Source organism: Canis lupus, chromosome 17 (genome assembly GCF_048164855.1).
Source record: "Canis lupus baileyi chromosome 17, mCanLup2.hap1, whole genome shotgun sequence".
NCBI lineage: Eukaryota > Metazoa > Chordata > Mammalia > Carnivora > Canidae > Canis > Canis lupus.
Window position 1 is genome coordinate 34,719,414 of NC_132854.1, and position 17,604 is coordinate 34,737,017.

Below are 17,604 nucleotides of genomic sequence, written 5' to 3' on the forward strand. Positions count from 1 at the left end.
CTGATGTGGGAAGTACATATATTGAGGCTCATACAAACACTTTTGCACTAGAAATGTGTTTTTAAACAGTGAGTGAATATACTCATTAAACTAGTAGAGGGTAATTAAATTAAAAGAATATTGATGATGTTTTAGAAAATGTTAAGTAACAAGGGTAATTTGTAGTAATTTTTATTTACTATCCTTTTGTTACTGGGGTATCTTCTTTCATTCGAAGAGAAGGTTAAATAACAATTTAGTTTTATTTTGTTGCAGCTAATATGCATTCCAGGTAGTGGCACTTATTTTTGTAGATAATTGTTATGGTTTGAATTGTGTCCATCTCCTCCACCCCCCACTTCCAACCTCATCCTAGCAAATTCATGTTGAAATCCTAAGCATCAGTATCTTAGAAAGGGTCTTTACAGGTGATAAAACTAAGATGAGGTCATTAGAGTAGGCTCTAACCCAATATGACTGGAGTCCTTATAAAAGGTAAAAATGTGGAGACAGACACACACACACACACACACACACACACACACAGAATGCCATATGAGCATTAAGGCAGAGATTAGGGTGACACATCTATCTACAAGCCAAGGACACTGATGATTGCCAACAAACCACCAGAAGAGGAGAGAGGCACATGGAAAAGAATCTTCACAGTCCTCAGAAGGAACCAACAGCCTGATCTTGGACTTATAGTTTCTGGAACTTTGAAACAATGAATTTCTGTTGTTTAAGCCACTCAGTTTGTGGCGCTTTGCTAGGCAGCCCTAGTGAATTATTATACAATCTTCTACCAACATTTAATGCTTTGCTGATTTCTACTAATTTTGAAGAGGATTACTAATTTCTGCTTTGAAGTTCCCCTTTTCCATAACTCACCATGATTTCAGAGACTTAGAACAGGTTGGCTTTTGAGATGGAAGAGGTCAGAATATTTGTAGGTATGTCTCTGTCTATACCTCAAAAACCTGGGACCATCCATTCATCTATCCAGGATTTATTGGGTGGTTACCATGTGCCAGGCTCTGTGCTAGGCTCAGGGGATACAATAGGTGAAGCAGACTTTGACTTTGCCATTGTGAAACTTGTTCCAATAGTTATATACAGAGTTCATGAAATTTTCCCAGATTATGTTAGTGTAGTTTATGAAAACTGCAAAAAGGACATAATAGTATCTGCATCTTTCCTTCCTGATATAGCTACTAGACTGCAATCACAATGCGCTTTTCTCATTATATTTTATTTTTTTAAGATGTTGGCTTGCAAAATCTTTTATTTACTATTCTATCATTGACTCTTCCATCATAGTTTAACCACTCCTGAAAGAAAATGATGTTGATTCCAGAGAAAGGACTATCTAGATAAACTCTCATATAATAGGGATCTCTCCATCCATTCAGCAAGCAGATATATTTTAACCTTTTCCGATTGATGGCAGCTATGGTGAAAATGGCCACATAGTGGACACATGGAACACAACCACAGCCGAGTACTGAGCCTAGCAGTGGTGCTTAAACATATTTTCTGGAAAAAGAACACCCTACCTTTAGTCTGCCTTTTAGGTCATTTGTTTCTTTCTCATAAAAAGATGGAGTGAAGCATATGCAGTTGCAGGACCTCTTGGGCAGCTGCCTTTCTACAAATTTAATTAGTGAACCAGAGGTGACTTCTGTCTCTCCCAGGTGTTTTCTTGCCCTCCAAGTCACCTCCTTCACTGCTCTCATCACTGCTCTGCCTCACCAGCGATAAACAAAGCATCAGGCATTCCTGCCAAGGGCACTCATCAGAGTTTCCCCACCCTCTCCTCTTCCTCTTTGCTTCGAAAAAGGTATGCTTGTGGAGAGCAAGGGGAGAGGTCTTCCCTCCCTGCTGAACTGGCTCGATCAATATTTCCTGGATTTGCCTGGTGATAGATACTGAGTCAAAATCTGCAGGAGGAGTCCTGGGAACTTTTTAATGCATACATCAGGTGATTTCTATAATCAGGCACATTTGGAAAGCTTCATAGTCTGGCATTTTGAGGTAAGCCAGTACCTCAGTTGACTTATCTTGCTCCATACAGGCTTAAATTTTCTAAACATTAAAAACAAAACAGACTAAAAACAGAGAGAGTCATAATGTGACATAGGAGAGAATTGAGGGATTCTGAGTTTTAGTTTTTGTTTGCTAGAAGTCCAGGACAAATTCTATAGATTTTGGGGAATCTTCTTTGTAAGATGAAGAGGTTGAGACAGATTCATTCATTTGTTCATTTATTAATTTATTTATCAAACATGGGCCAAGATCCTACTATCATAAGTATTGTCCAGTTCCTGGGAAAACAGTGGAGAATGAGTCACTCATTGACTGGCTCTATAGCAGTGGCCAATTTCTCAGTGCACCACATGTCTATTCAATATTATTACCCCCTGACATCCAGTACGTGGTGGAAGAGTGTTATTAACACCAAATTTTTATTATAGTGCCCTTTCTTCCTCCCAAAGGAACCTTGGAATTCCAGTCATGCTCTGGTTGTTAAATAAAATTCTGTAATTTATTCTCTTGAAAGGAATGTCTTCCTCACAGAGGTATGATCCACGTTATCCTAAATACCTCGGGGGAATTATCCTAACTCCAAGCAGTTTCTAACTGGCTTTTGGAACAGAATGAGTTGTGGACTTAATATTAGATAATTCCATTGTGAAGCCAAGATGGAAAGTTTACTGATGCTTATTCCAAAATCAGATCATAAGGTGGGTTTTACAAATACCATAGTTGAGGGTCCTACATTTTTCAGGTAAGACACCAAAGCATCCACAAAGGAATGAGTACCCGGTCTTAGTCTGGTAAGGCTGAAGCTAGGACAGGCGCTAAATTTATTTATCTCATTCACTTCAGTATTTTCTTCTCATTCAGCATGACTTCCTCCATTGAATCCCATCAAATTGGACCATTTTGCCTTCGAGATTAAGTCTATATCAAGATCACATGGAGGGGTTCTCCATGTCTGACCTTTCCTTGATGTCTCCTAAGGTTGTAATGCAGATTTTTTTAAAGATATTGGTTAACGTTAGAAAGTCCTAGTAGTTCAGGACTCTAGATTTTCAACGATTAACTTCTTTGAGGACTGAAAAGTCCTTGAGATGAGAAAGCAACATTTTCCCCTGTAGCTTTCCTAAACTGTCTTTGGATCTGGATTTATTGCTATTTTGTGGGAAACTTTAAATTCATAACTCGACTGAGTTATGAAGAGCAGTGGTTTTAGGTGTCTCACTCCCACAGAGCATCGTCTTTAAGGTCAAGAGGATAATTTAAAATTGGAATGGAGATCTGTTAGAAGGGGTCAGAATCAATTTTGAGGGCTAATTGTCCTTTGTTGGAGTGCCAGCTTATCTTTAGGCCCTTTAGCCATATGCTGTTGTCTTATTTGCTAAGGACTAAGAAAAGAAAATCTTGAAAATTATAAAATGTTGCAAATGAATAAAAGTAGGAAAATAACCCCATTTCCTATTGCCCTAACAAAGGACAAGTTCACTGTCTGAAATAAGGTAGAAAAAATGTTGCCAAAAGCTGATAGACTTGACCGAGAACTCCTGGATGTGAGATCCTGAATCAGAGCCCTGGGAGGCTCTGGGGCTCCAGGCTGGGGCAGAAAGCAAGCATACCACTGCCCCACTGCCCTGCAATCTTTCTGTGCTGCAGCTGCCATCATACCTACCATATTTGGGGAGAAAAAGCATCCTTCTGATATATGTCACTTTTGGAAGTCAACCTCTCTGATTCTTATTTTGTCACCTATGAAAAGGAGGTAATAGCACATACAGCAGAGCATGGCTGTGAGGATCGAATGGAAAACTGAGAGTGGTCTTGTGCAAGCCTGGCACAGAGTAGGTGGTTAAATAATATTTCCTGGATCTACGACCATGTACAATAGAACCTGTAAGGGCATATTTCTTAAACATAGAATATAAGGTCTGAATTTACAGGTTATTTAGACTTAAGATGTGTCTTGTTAGGACCAAAGAAATATTGTTGAAAATATGTTGGGTCCATCTCTGACGATACAGGAGTATATCACCCGAGCCTTGGCAGGCTTGGATTAGAGGTACTCAGAGGCTAGCCCATGGAATGATTTGAGGTTCCCACCTGTAGAAATGAAAATGCATAAATGTCGTAACTCTTCCTGTGTGCTACTGGGCAGGCAACTCCTGTTCCATACCTCACTCTGCCACCCGCTATCTGATGTGTTGTCACCTCCTCAATTATCTAATCCTTTGCTTTGATTCATTCCCTTACAGCATGTTTGTCCTCTTGTAAAAGCTACCTGTCGGCCACAGGGTTGGTTATAGACCTCATATCAGATTTCGAGGACTGCGAGATTTGATTCCTCCCTTCTCCTCAGTATTTTATGATGATTTGACATTGGTGAAAAAACAGGCAGCCGTCGTTTTATTACAGATGTTACCGTGCTGCAATCGCTCTCTGAGGTTAACATAGCAAACAATTGTCCTTTTGTCTTAGCAGTGCTTCCATCTTTGATAGATGTTTTTGGTGCCTGAGATCACAAAAAAAAAATTAGGAAAAATTGCAAAAGAGTGGCTAAGGGGGCTAGTTATTGTTTTTAATCTTTTTCCTGGTCTCTTGACCATGTTGTATCTGCATATCATGCATCTTCGTGGTAAATCTCTGAAAGTAAATAACTGGAAGTGAAAGCAAGAAGTTGGAGTGAATTATTTTGTTCTGGTAGCTATCAAATTAAGAATTTCCTACTTTTATGGTTCTTGCTAATTGATGCTTTTATCCTATTCATAGATGCTCTCATCCCTTCATCTATTATAGCAATAGTCAATGTTTATATTTTAGTCAGATGTGGTCTGAATTTTAATTTGTCTATATTCTTTATGTGTTCTTATTACATAACATTGAGGAGAATATTTCTGTCAATGGAGATGGAAAATATTATTTACTGAATACCTACTATTTGCCAGGTGCTTTATATAAATTCTTTCAATTAGTCTTTATGGCACGTTTCTAGTTATTGTCTTTATTCCACAGCCGATGCAACAGTGGCTCCCAGAATGGGTGGACTAGATGTCGAAGTCAGCTCTGTCCAAGTATAGCCTGTGGTCTTTGCAACATATCATGTGACTCTCTGATTCCAAGTCAGGTGTGGGCTCAAGTCAAATGTGCATGGAGGGAAGCTGCCCCTGCGTGGTTTCCAGTGCCCTCCTTTCTGTTAAAGTGATTTTGGAAAAAGTCTATTTTCTCACTTTTGCATATTGAATATTGGAGAATGTGACACCAAGAAGGTAATCTCTAGATTATATATATGTATTTTAAGGAAACTTTATGCTCCAGAGTGAGACATTGGCCTATAGAGTGATTGGTACACAGAAAGTGAGGGGATTCCTAGTATTTGTAGAGATTGGAAGGGATGTTGACATGGATTGGCTGTGATTGGCATGCAAAGGAGAGAGCAAGAGCTGAGGCTCTCTTCTTAGGTCCCTTACACATTTTACCAGGAAAGCACTTGGCTGGCCCTGTCTTAGAAAACAGGGGATCAACAGGCACCTTATGCTGTGGCAAGATCAACCAATAAAAAGAGATTGGCTAGGGATTATTATCGACCTGAGTTCAAAGTATAGCTCTTCATTGTGATAGCTGTCTAATCTTGGGAATGTTCTCTGCCCTCTCTGAATCTGTTTCATTATCCAAAAAATGGGTTGAGAATACTTTGTAGGACTATTATGAGACTTGATTGAAATATCACAGCTTCAAAATACACAATGCCCATAGTAAGTGCTCTATCAGTGTTAGCCTTCTTCCTTCACCTCATATCAGCCTCATTTTAGTCTGGAACAATAAAAATATAATTTCATGATGCTTTTGAAACTATTAGAGCAGTCCTGTTGCTATTCATATATGATGAGTTTTTAAAAATGCTTTAATCCATAGACAATGTTATATATTGATTATATATCAATTAAAAAAGAAGAAATGCTGTAATCCACATTAAGCTCAAGATTTACCTGTACAGGGTCCTTTATTTATTACTATGTCTGTTTATTTATTTTATTACTCCTGATTATCTTTTGTTCAGTTAACCATTCAAACAAGCACTTAATGCTGCCATTATATAGCTAGCCATGATGTTATGGAGAAGAAAGGACACATAAGATGCTTTTCTGTCCTCAAGGAAAAATTGAATACATGAAAAAAACTCAAGAACAAGTAATTGTTAAATGGTAATATTTATTGTAACTATAAAAGAAGTTCAGAGAAGTTTCAGAGTCAAGGATATGAGCTGGGCTTGAGAAAGGTATTTATGAGGGATGGATGTGGGGACAGTCTTAGATTGATCCATGATTAGAGGTAAGAATGAGCATTGAATGTAGGAGGACACTGAAGAAATTTTCTTCCCTGGGATGTTGGGGTAGGGGTAGGGCCATGGAGAATGGATGTTAAGTTGGATCCCTGAGGAGGAATGGATTCAGCACTTTTAGAGTCCCATCATTATAACTTCTCTCTTCTTGCCTTTTAACTATGGAAGAGCTGAGGCATCTGTGGACTGATCTGGATCCAGACAAATCTTGAACAAATTACTTATTTTCTGTTTCTCAATTCCCTGTAAAATTGGTATAACGGTATCTATCTCATCAGATTTCTCTGAGGTTTAAATAAGTTAATGCATACAGAGTACTTAGAACCTTTCACAAGAAACATTAATATACACTAGATATTACTTTTTAAACAAAGGAGAGATTAATAGACGTGTGTGCATATGTATATGTATGTATTTATTTATTTTTAAAGATTTTATTTTTTGAGAAACAATGATAGAAAGCAAAAGCAGGGGGGAGAGAAGGAGGGAGAAGCAGACTCCACACTGAGCATGTAGCCTTACTCCAGGCTCGATCCCAGGACTCTGGGACCTGAGCCAAAGGCAGATACTTAACTGACTGAGCTACCCTGGTGCTCCACTCTGAGCTTTCTGTAGTGGCACCGAATAACATGGGACTGTTAATTTTGGTAATATTTCTACAACTTGGTCTCTGGAATTCAAAGTGTATCCTGAAATGAAGCACAATGTTCTATGGGGATAGGAAAAGAATTATATTTTGATTTTAAATTTGGATTTTTGGATTCTTTTTTTAAATTTTTGAATTTTTTTTTTTGATTTTTGGATTCTTGAGCAAAGGAAAAATACCCTAGTAACAGAGAAAATCTTATACACGAGGAAGTCTCATTTACAGAATAAAACAAATGTCCCCTACAGGACTGAACTCACAGCCTTGTCTTTATGGGAACTATGCTTTACTTCACTGGTCCCCAAACCTTTTGCATCATGCACTCTAATCAATAAAATTTTTATTTATGCTTGTACCCACACACACTTATACACACACTTATTTATTAGATTTTTGTAGTAGTGTGCTATCTCCCTTCATCCTAATTGGAACATCTTGTATAACTCCTTGGCGTGTGTTCTTTGTTTTACACATGACCTCTCTGACTAACAGATCTGATTAATCTAGATGAAGCATGCTTTTAACTTTTTTGTGTCTTCCCTTTAAGAATATTTTGTAGCCTATTGACAGTTGTTCTATAAGTAGATGGTGTAAGCTGTTCCACAGGCAGTCTGATATAATGGTTCTGACTTTTTTTTTTTTGGTTTTATTTATTTATTCATGAGAGAGAGAGAGAGAGAGAGAGAGAGAGAAAGAGAGAGGCAGAGACACAGGCAGAGGGAGAAGCAGGCTCCATGCAGGGAGCCAGACATGGGACTCGATCCTCGGTCTCCAGGATCACGCCCTGGGCTGAAGGCAGCGCTAAACTGCTGAGCCACCAGGCCTGCCCCTGGTTCTGACTTTGGAGGGAGGTCTGGACTGGAGACTGATGGGGAATGGTGATGGGGTGGTGATGGCCATGAGAATGATGACTCACCCCAAAGGAAAGTATATACAGTGAATAAAGAACTTTTAGGAACTCAACCTTTAGAGGTAGGTAAAGAAGCAGAGTCCACAAAAAAAGCCTGAGAGATAGGAGAAGGTGTACAAGTAAATTTGAATGTGTATCAAAGTCAAGGAAATAAAGAACTTTTTAAAATGAGGGCATACACAAAAGTCTTCAATGTAAGAGTGGTCCAGTGAGATAAGGATGCAAAAGGATAGTTTGATTTGACATCTTGGAGGTCACTTATCTTTTAAGTGGTGAAAAGCATCTCAGTGGAGTGGTAGGCTGAGAAGGAAGAGGAAAGGCAAAAACACAGACTAGTATTTCAAGGAATTGGTGAGAGATGAGATGGGAGAGAGGGGAAGAGGGTCAGGTAGTCAGGAGAAGATCCTCCCTCCCTCTGTATCTAGTTAGCTAGCTAGCTCTATCTATCCATCTGTCTATCTACCTGTCATCTATCTATAATCTAGCCGTCTGTCTACCCATCTGAAAGAAAGGGTGATTCTGCCTGTTTACTTCATTATTTGCTCTGTCTGGATGGCCTTTTCTTTCCTGGTAAGATTTGGCAGGGTTCAGTCCTCATGTCTTCTTAGAAGGTGTTAATAACAACTTCAACTGAGTACCCACTACAGTTTGACTACGTACGTGCAGATTTGTTATAACACTTACCACTCTGCTAACTAGTTATTTTTGTGCCTGTCTTTCTGGATAGAACTGTGCTATTTAAATGAAGACACCATATTTCTTCATCTCTAAATTCCCAGTCCCTACCATGGTGCCCAGCATGTATTAATTGTTCGGACGTGCTCCTTGAATGTGCAAATGAACTAAAAAGGCAAACAGGCAGGCAAAGAATCCTGTGGGAAGGTCTTGTGGGCTGGTTAGTCTGGCAGCAGCATTGCAGAGGTGTAAGGGGGTGGTCCATGTGAAGCTGGGGCAGTGAAGCCCACTCAAGGGGCTGAGATGACCTAGTTAGAAGGGCTTACTGCCCTAAAGCAGGGAAAAAGAAGGAGCCATCCTAAGAAATGATTCAAAGGGAGACATACCAAAGTTTGGATAAAAAAAGAAGAAAGAATTAAAGATAATAACAGATGACTCATCTTTAAAACAGGAAGAATAATGAGGAAAGCAAAATCTGAATCATGGTGGTTGGAGGAAGGGAAAGGGCGCAGTAATGGGAAATGAGTTTGAGTTTTGGTTTGTTGGGTGGTCTCCTGAGAAGTCTTTTATTTTTGTCTCTGTGTCTTGTTCTTGGATCTTTCCCAGAAGCATGCAGTCTCCTTTTTTTTTTTTTTTTTTTTTTTGTATGTGTGTCAAGCAGCCACCTCTTCTTCAGTCACTTCCTTCTGAAAGAAAAAACAAACAAACAAACAAACAACAACCACATTTCTTCCATAAAGACTTTCAGCAGTGATCCTCCACTTATATCACAAACATGTCAGAACAAAGTGAAACTTCCAGCTACGGAGATTTAACAAGCATGGTACAATGTGACCAAAATTGGAACATCTGCCTTTGGAATACTTAGTGTTTTCAGAGAAGCTATCATCTGTTGGTCAGAAATGATAAACTACATGGAATATCAAATGTATCCATCTTCATTTATATATTTATTTTTAAACAAACGTCCATGTCTGGGTCGTCACCATCCCTCAGTGGTAGAAAGCGAATTCTTCTTTCTAGGTTTAGATTAACTTCACTTTTTAAAAATCAGCACTTGAATTTATAGAAATATTTTGATAAGGTTTAAAAACTACTCTGAGGCCTCTGTTGATTTTAAAAATAAAAAATATGGAAAGAAAGGTATTCTGAGGAAGGCAGCGGCTCATTATTTGGAAGGAAGGGTGAACGATTGTTCAGCGTTCCTCGCCATCCATTTCCTGAACCAATCCTCTGTCTGAAGGCCACCTTCACTTCTTTTTTCTCTTTCCTTGCTATGCCAATAAAATCAGTCATCCCCTCAGCAATAAGCATGTAAAATGACTTCTTTTGTAGAACAAACCCTTTGTGTGTAAATAATTTGTTAGCCCCCTCCTCCCTCCAAGCATTGTGTTGGAAAAAATATCCAACATAAATTGATTGTATAGATAGCCTGATTGTAAAGCAAGATTAATATGAAAACACAAGGAGTCTGCAATAAAACCTACTAACTTAAATCATTCACATTTGTGTACAAGCATTCATATTTAGCAACAGTCCCAAGGCTGAGATTAAAGCTGTTTGGTAGGTTACTTCAAGGCCTTTTTATTGCTAAATCTTATTATGTCTCTAAAATGTAGAAATTAATCACCTGTCATCAAAGCTGCAGTGGATTATTGACTTCTAAATGTCTCTACAAATTGATTCATGACAGAATGAAACAGGAGACTGAACTAGCATTGAAATTCTTTTGCATGTGATAAAAAAGGTCTATTAAAAGCATTTCAACAAATGCTGCCTATTAGGTAATCATCACAAAGTACTTTCCTATCAAAATGAGGTGCTTCTGGAATAGTTTTGATGAGATACATTTTTTTCTTGCCTACATTGATATGGCAACATGAAATTATTCTGAAACCCCAGGAAGCTGATTTGGAAATCCATTTAATTTTTATATTACAGAATGCACAACTTATTTCTTACTATTAACACAATATAAAGATGGTTAGGAAAAACCCACTCCGTGTCTGGGTGTATGTGTGTGTGTTTGTGTATGTGTATGTGTGTCAAACAGGCCCTAAAGATTATTCAGTTTAGGAATTTTGCGGAACATTTACAATCTGAAATAATGGGATTACAATAATATTTGGCTTAAGGATCCCTTCCATTATCTCATTAAATTCTTTTGACTATGTTCTGCTTTCTCTTCCATTAGTTTAAGTCAGTGGTTCTTGAAGCAAGTCAGCTTTGCTCTCCATGGGACATTAGGCAATGTTTGGAGACATTTTTGTTTGTCACAACTGGAGTGTTTTTGTGGGGAGGGTGCTCCTGGCTTCAGTGGATAGAAGCCAAGGATGCTGTTAAATGTTCTACGATGCACAGAACATTCCCCACAACACTTATTCAGCCATAAATGTAAATTGTGCCAAAGTTGAGAAACTTTGATTAAAAATAAGATTTCAGGGTACCTGGGTGGCTCAGTCAGTTAACTTTCTGACTATTGATTTTGGCTCAGATCCTGATCTCAGTGTTATGAGAACAAACCCTGCATTGGCTCTGCACTCAGTGCAGAGTCTGCTTGAGATTCTCTCCCTCTGCCCCTGCCCACTGTGCATGCGCTCGAACTCTCTCTTTCTCTCTCCCTCTAAAATAAATAAATAAATCTCAAAATACATAAAATAAGAAGATTTCCAGAAAATATTCCTTGAATAAGGGCTAGGAGAAGTTTTCAGTAGAATCCAGAACATTTCTCTTTGGTCAAATTTGCCTCCTGACTATTGTCCACTAGTTTTTCCTTCTTGGTAAATATTTAATTGCCAGAGATGATTTCCTTCCTTTTCAGAATTTTCTCACAGGCAGTTTATTACAACAGTCCATTCCTTGCCAGGTCCACGCTCTACCCACATCAGTCTTCCCTTCAACTCCATTCAGTTCTTTATCTTTTAAGCTCTGTAGAGACTCTTAATGGTCAACAGAAGGAGCGGTCATTGAGCTAATCACTGACCAAAATATATTTTGGCTTTCAATTAACATTCAAGGATAGGGATCACTATTTTTGATTACTATTACTATTTTTGATTAAGAGGAGAAAGAACGTTACAAGTAGAAGATTATATTTTGGGTTTCTGTCTCATAAGATTATTTTCTCAACCCAATTACTCAAAAATAATTTTAAAACTTTTCACTTAACTAAATAACCAGTGTTACTATTTGATCATGTTGCTTTGGATAACATGCAAGTTTTAAAAAATAGTGCCTCCATCAGACTATGAGTCCCACAAAGCCACAACTAACCTTTTATCATCTTCATATCTCAGTGCTTACATCACTCAATAAGTGAGCACATTTTATTTTAATCTTTAATATTCAAGTATACCTTAAACATGAGCACATAGTCTTATGTAGATACAACATCATACACATGTCCTATATGCAGCGGATATTAACAAATTTGTTCCTACTCACCTTATGCTGTGTGTGGATCCAGAAATATATCCTCACTTTGGTCTTCTTTAAAGCTATTTCCTTTGCTTGAGAGGCATTCTGTTGTTGCCCGCTTACTTGCCTATTGCTTGGTTCTCTCTGACATCAGATCCTCAAGACCCCCTTTACAGGATTGGAGCCTTTTTTTCTGAGCTCTTGTCCAATAAGGATGCATTATTACACTTGCCTGTTTACTCATTGAGGTTTTACTCTAGACAATCCGCTCCTGGAAGAGAGGTGTTGTATCTTAATCACCATAGATGCCCCTGAACTTAGCATAGAACATGAAACTGGCATATAATAGTCACCCACCAAATGCATGTGAAATGAAGAGAGGATAAGTGGAACGCATAATTTGGATTACATTTAAAAACCTCTTGCATCAGTAGAAGTAGCACAATTGACATGTGCGAAACCTGCAGAGAGACACACAGGGATGTGCTACTACCAAGCCGTGCCACAGGGTCCCCAGACCAGGGCACCCAGGCAGGGGCAGCTGCTTGCATCCTGGATACTGTCTTTTCTTCTAGCCTGGAAAGAATGGAGAGGAGAAGGCTCCCAAAGTCACACACAACTACTCGCTCTCTCCTGACTGCAGCTTCATATTTTTGGAAGAGGGGATTGCATTTCTTCTTTAGGATATCAGGAAATAAAAATCTCCTTATTAGGAAATAAAACTAATGCCAAGGGTTATTCAGAAAAGTCAGTTTGGCAGATTTAGAGCTGTCCAACCGTGTTAGGGCTGCTTTGGGGCCAGGATGTTCCCTGTGTCCATCTGTGTAGGCTGCATGAGACTTGATGAACACATTGGAGACGGGATATGTGCATTCAGGAGGATGTTGAATCAGTTCCTGGAGAAGGCCACCAGCCATGTGAGATTCTGTGGTGGTGTGATATGTGCCTGCACATGCGTTGTAGGAGAACCAAGTCATTGGTCTTAGAAGTCTTTAGCAAACCCTTCTTGGATGTCAGGAAGTGTATTTATAACTCTCTACCTAAAGAAAGAGGTGGGATCCCTGGATAACACTAGAAACCCTGCCCAGCCCCTTCTCACAGGAGGCAGTCATGCCTCTCCTGTCCCTAGAGCTCTCCACACAAGAAGGGCTTCCTGTCACCTTGGAGACCTGGGAGCTACTCCCTACCATCAGCTTTATTGTTGATGCCAGGCGTGTGTGAACATTAAGGGAATTCCTTACCTAAGTATACCCAGCAGCATTCATGAAGAACTCTCGCTCCTAGCTGAGTATCTAGTACAATGTACGAAACTGTGAAGAGAGGTAATGAAACGAACACTGTCTCTAAGGAAGAGTCAGATACAGTAATTAATTGTTAGGCAACTGAGGCAAAAGATTTGAAATGGAATCTATAGAGATTACCCTGATATATAAAGAGGGTTTCAGACTGTGAACCTGATTTTTCAAAGAGCCTGGGATAAGCCTCAATTCAGGCATAACAGCTTATGGTAGATTTTTACCTGCACCGTTATACGGGCAGCGAGCACTTATCATCGCTTCGTGCATAATCATTCTATTACATCCCTCTTAGAGTCTTCTGGAAATCTCTCTGGAGACATTCTTGGGAAAGTGGTGGCAGTAACCTTGAACTCTTCGCCCCGTGCAGTCCGCTTGCCACCAACCATTTCTGGGTTGTTTTCTCTGCGTATTTATGCCATGAAGCTTTCTCCAGTCCTAGTTTTTTTCTTTTCAAACTCAAGATTATTTCTGGCACTCACATAACATTTACAGGGAACTAGTTAAAATTTAACTGATACTGGGGGAAAACTCTTGTTAGCAAAGATTGTTTATGCGAAACTACATCTCATAAAGAATCTCCAGTCTTTTTGAAGACAGAGAACTAAAAGTCAGCTTTGGGGCTGAATTTATATATCTTTGTCTCTCTTTCAGTTGATCTTGGCAACACCTCACATATAACCCAAGACCAAAATAAAGTTACATTCGGAAGGCAGTCACGACTCAGTGATCTTATCCTGCAGAACGCCTTCTCTTGGCGTTTACATCATATAATTTGGTAAGCGGTTTACACATTTTCTCCTGTGATTTTCAAGGGGCTTTTATGATCTGCCAAGTGGACAAATGTCAACAGGCTTTAAGGATTGATTTACCAGGATTTCTGTCTCTTGTGAACAGATTACTGTAGCTCAGAATAAAACACATGTAAACAAGCCCAGCAATCTTCGAGGAAAATGCAGTTCCCACCGGACGGTGCGGCTTGATCAGGGAGCCTGGTGGAGTTGCTTCTGTCACTGTTCAGTCTTGGAGGAGTAACAGCTTTCCCTTGCACACAGCTGCCCTGGAAAGGTTCCCTGAGCCTGCCTTGCTGGTGTGCAGCCAGAGGATCCAAGTGGCAAAGGTGTCAGCACCCAGGAACCGGACGGCCCACACCTGCAGGTCTCGCTAGGAGCTCCAGCTCTGCTGTCTCCTGACACTCACCCAATGGGCCTGACCCTCAGGACCTTGAACCTGTCCGTGTCATCAGAGATGATGCCCTCCTGTGGTCAAGACTCAGTACCAGGGCAGCAGAAATGGAGCTTTCAACTACAAGTGGGAACTGAGTTGAACGGCTCCACGAAGCTGTTGGAATTTCCACTATATTATTCTTTGTAAAAGAAAATGTAATGTCAAATCATGGCACTTAGGTCTTTTAATTACCATGCTTGAAAGTCTTTGAGCCTTTATTCTGATCATTTTCTTTCTTTTTTTTTTTTTAACTTTATCCATGATGAAGATTGAAAGGAAGACAAGGAGAAAGACAAAGCCCCTTGTTTCTCCAGCCTTGCTTTGTCATGTTCCTCACCACTTGGTCATAGGACGTAGGACCATGTTCTCCATGGTCTCGGAGGACCATGACTATTTTGCAGGGACTGGCGGGGAGGAACTGGAGGAGCAATTCGTGGGGACTCCCTAGAACTAATACTTCGGTTGTTTTGAGCATCTCCACAGCTGTCCCAAGAATGTGAGAACAACAAGGAGAGCCTAATTAGCTTCTTCCTTGCCATCTTGGTTCCTGAGTCAAGACAGGCCGGGAAGCCCACAATTCTCAAGGGTGAGTGGACTGTAGATCTCCCCAGAATTTCCATTTGCTTCAGATTTGCATACAATATTTATACCTTCCACTTAACTGACTTTTTAATCTTAAGGAAATGGCTTAATGTCTTTTTGAAAGAGGGATAGCCAATACTAAAATCTATCCCACAAGCTTATTGTGAACATGAATTAAGAAACAGACATAAAAATCCTTGCACAGTACCTGGCACACGGGAGATACCGAAAACCCCTTCAACCTCGCTTCCCATTCAAGTGAACCTGAGGCATCAACAGTTCCTGCCTGTGTGGGCCACCGGCAACGCACATTTGGCTCTTTTACATTCGAGGCTCGCTGGACTGGCCCCAGACATATGACATGCGCTGATTGGATTGAATTGGAACTTTCAGTTCTGCCTTGAATTGGTTCCCCTGTGTAGACAGTCTGTGTGATATCAACCCTCTAGTTCAGGGAGAAAGAGGCTGTTTGGGCATGGGTATTATTTTCTTAAATGCAGAATGAAACGGGATCAGCAGGATGTTTCAGTGAAATATCTCGTTTGAACTTTCCTATTCATTTGCTCTTTTATGCATTCGCAGCTAGGGGTTTCCAGCTGATCCATTTGATTGCTCTCATGTACAGAGTGTAGAGACAGCAAAGAGGGGATTCCTGTAGATTCTTAACTTGTTAACAAAGGCTGCTATGACTGTGGCAAGCCCCAGAGCTGACAGCCAGTTTCAGTCCTTTGTAGGGGTTAAGAGAGGGAGACAAGGCAGGGAAAGAGGAGTAGGAAGTTTTAATAGAGATACTGAGTCTAAAAAAGCACCAGGGCATAGAGAAGGGCCAGGAGGAGGGAAGCCGTGAGGCCTGGAAACGCCACCAGCAGGACTCTGGACTTGGAGCCCCTTAGCTGGGTCCTGCTGTAGACTCCCGTCGAGCAGATATTCTGTGAATCGGCTGCCTCCCTTGTGACCAGAGTGCCGGACCAAGCCCCAGGACACCTCAGGGCTCGGCTCAGGACTGTCACCATGTGGCCCTGCGTGGGCCCATGTCACTGCTTTCCTGTGGCCGTTTTTTAAATTTGTAGAAGTCGCTTACTCATAGCCATAAACAGGGTTGCCTTGAGGTTCAACTGCAAAAAGATACCCTGTAAATGAAGTGCTATTAAATAAACGGTGGCGTCATCGATTATTTTCATTCAGAATCTATAGTGTGAAGACTCTTACCATTAGTTTCTTATTGGGGAACAGACTGGGCCTGGGATAAGGGGGGGACGGTGGAGGGGATGTCCATGAGGAAGTGTTGGAGCTAACCGAATAGGACTTCTAACTTAAAAATAGGCAGTGGAGTCGGCGGGGTTATCACTGACATGTGTTCGATCTCAAATGCTCGTGTGAGGTGGACATAGCAGAATGTTCCAGCCCATCTGCCCTTTGTGGCTGGGCCGCAGAGCTACAAGAGGGCACCCTGGTTCCTCTCAGCCCCTCAGCCTCTCTGCAGCAGCACCAGCTACTTACCAGGGCTTTGTTTGCAGGTTTGAAAGGCTTTCACCCCGGGTGGCGGGTGGCGTATGGGTTTTTGACGGATTGAACCTACAGCTTGCGGAAATCACCAGTGGCCTTTGGTTCTTTTTTGTGGCTGTGAACCTACTTAAAATGCCTGACGTCTGCTTTTCTCTTTACTTACCCCGAAGCCATTTCTTAACAGCGAATCTCTCCGTCTGCAAGCAAACCAGAGTCTTTGATAAGTGTGGATAACTGGGAAAGGTAAACCAGCAACACGAGTGAGCTCTCCAAACGCACTTTTTGGGGGGGTGGGGGGTGGGGGGAAGGGGTCTACCCTTAGGACTTCCCAGTCGGCAGTCTCTAGGCTGTTTTATAGTTTGCTTTAATTTATCTAACTAATGACATGAAAGATGTAAAATTGGTGAAACTATAGTGTTTGGCTTGCTTAAATTAAGTTTATGAGTTTTGCTTAAGCCTGCCAAACAAGTTAAATATTTCATGGCTTTCACAGGCTACAGTTCTAATATTTATAACTCTTGTGTACAGATTTCAAAAAATTATAATTACAACTCCCAGGATCCCAGATATAGCAGATGTTCAATATTTTCTACAATGTTGGCAGAAATGCTTCTCATGCTCTTTTCGATCCCCAACCCATGTATTGTATCTGTTGAAACAAGCTGTTGATAAGAAAGTCTACTGTCATTCTTTCATTTTAACGACCTTGGAAAAAAAGCTAATGTGAAATAGGAAGAGAGATGGAAAAGGTGATTTCTACTCTCCTAAAAATATATTACTGCGTGGAAATAATGTTCTACCTAAAGGAGGATGACATAAAAGTGCATTTTGCCATGAGCTGCTTTTTATTTACTTTACGACCACAATGTTTTTCTGTATAATTTCCATCTTTCTTTAATTAAAAATGCAAATTCCCTTTTTGGCTGAGACTGACTTTCCTTGACCCCTTTAACAAAATATCTTCCTCATTTGCCCTCTGGAAAATTTTGAAAAC

General features: G+C 40.3%; 1 long non-coding RNA gene across 1 annotated transcript in view; it reads left to right on the forward strand.

Annotated features, from left to right (window-relative positions):
• LOC140608379 (uncharacterized) overlaps positions 1–16,883 on the forward strand; it is an 88,873-nt gene extending 71,990 nt beyond the window's left edge. The window contains exons 2-3 of the long non-coding RNA XR_012010394.1: positions 13,950–14,073; positions 14,193–16,883. This is a non-coding gene — a long non-coding RNA (uncharacterized lncRNA). The remainder of the gene's footprint in view (positions 1–13,949; positions 14,074–14,192) is intronic.
• The last annotated feature ends 721 nt before the right edge of the window (positions 16,884–17,604 follow it).